The sequence below is a fragment of the Mus pahari genome, chromosome 2, assembly GCF_900095145.1.
Source record: "Mus pahari chromosome 2, PAHARI_EIJ_v1.1, whole genome shotgun sequence".
Lineage (NCBI taxonomy): Eukaryota > Metazoa > Chordata > Mammalia > Rodentia > Muridae > Mus > Mus pahari.
Window position 1 is genome coordinate 58,001,700 of NC_034591.1, and position 1,728 is coordinate 58,003,427.

The following is a 1,728-nucleotide window of genomic DNA, read 5'->3' on the forward strand; positions in this document are numbered from 1 at the left end:
TGTCCTGGAACTCACTTTGTAGACCAGGTTGGCCTCGAACTCAGAAATCCACCTGCCTCTGCCTCCCGAGTGCTGGGATTAAAGGCATGCACCACCACGCCCGGTGACTAGCCACATTTTTAGGTCTCATTTTTACCTCAGTGTGCACCAACAGTATTTCCATAAAGGTCACATTACAGGTGCTGGGGACTAGAACTCGCATAGTTTGAAAAGGGACCCAGTTGAATCCAAAGGCATGATCCTGATCATGACAATGCTGCTGGCTTTGTTGATTGACTGACATCCAACAGCCTGCGAAGTGGAAAGTCTCAAAGACCTGTGCTAACTGTAAGGATATGGATGCTCTAGATTGTTTCTCTTGTTTAGGGTTTTCCCTCGGCTGCTGCTCTCTAAATAGGTGCTGGCTGACAGACTGACACAGACAATATACTTCTAGTGTAGGGATGCCAGGACAGTGCAGCTGTGTTTTCGTCTGCAAATATCCCTATGAGCAACAAGGGCAGGAAGCAAGCTGAAACAAGTTCATTCACAAAAAGAATGAATTCAGAATGAACACACCTTAAGCCCTGAACCAGAGAAGCATCAGGGATAGGTACCTAGGGGCAGGAATCCTTAGTAGCTTGTAGAGCAGGGCATGGCCAGATGTACCAGGGGTGCTTACTCAATCCACAGTGGCATTTGCTAATATATTAGCTACTTTTCTTGTTGCTACAATGAAATATTGACAACTCAGAGGGAGGGTGTAGGCCAACATTCTGGGGAAGCCTGGCAGAAGCGTGAGGCTTCTGCTCACACTGCTACAGCCAGGAAGCAGGGAGGGATGAATGCTGGTGCTCAACCTACTTCTCTATTTGTCCCAGGACCCCAGCCTTGGGATGCTACCACTCACATTTAGAATGGATCTTCCCACCTCAACCGAGCTCCCTCACAGGCACGCCCAGGTGTGTGTGTGTGGTGGTTTTTCAAGTTTATTTAGTGTATGTGTCTCTACAAGGCTCCCCACCTCACTTTATGTGTATGGGTGTTTTTCCTGGATGTATATCTGCACCATGTTCATGCAGTGCCTGAGGGTGGGGGTGTGATATAGGGGTGGGTGGGTTATACTTAGAGAGTTCTAGGAATCAAACCCGGGTCCTCTGGGACAGTAGCCAGTGCTTTTACCTGCTAAACCATCTTGTGAGGGCCTAGTCTTTTAAAAAAGATTTTATTTTAGTCTGTGAACTTGTGGGTTGTTTTTTGGGGGAGGGAGATGGACACCACCTCCCTTGGGTGCCCCACTCCTTTAGATGGGATCCCAGCCAGCCATCTCAGAATAGGTTTGGTGCCTCCCTTTGGGGACTCACCTGCTGGAGACCAGCATTGGGAGAAGGTAGGGCTGCCTGGTCAGAAGAACAGAAGTGCCCAGCTTGGCCAGCGGGAATTTCTGTGAAGCATGAGGCTGGCTGAGGAAGGAAATGGGAGGTGGGGAGGTTTGGTGCAGCTCCCCCCCTACACTGCTGTGGGGACTACCAGCCTGGAGAGTCTTTGAACAACATTGGAACTGTTAAGACTATAGAGTCTTGCCTGGCAGTGGTGGCGCACGCCTTTAATCCCAGCATTTGGGAGGCAGAGGCAGGCAGATTTCTGAGATCGAGGCCAGCCTGGTCTACAAAGTGAGTTCCAGGACAGCCAGGGCTACACAGAGAAACCCTGTCTCGAAAAATAAATAAGGGGCTGGTGAGATGGCTC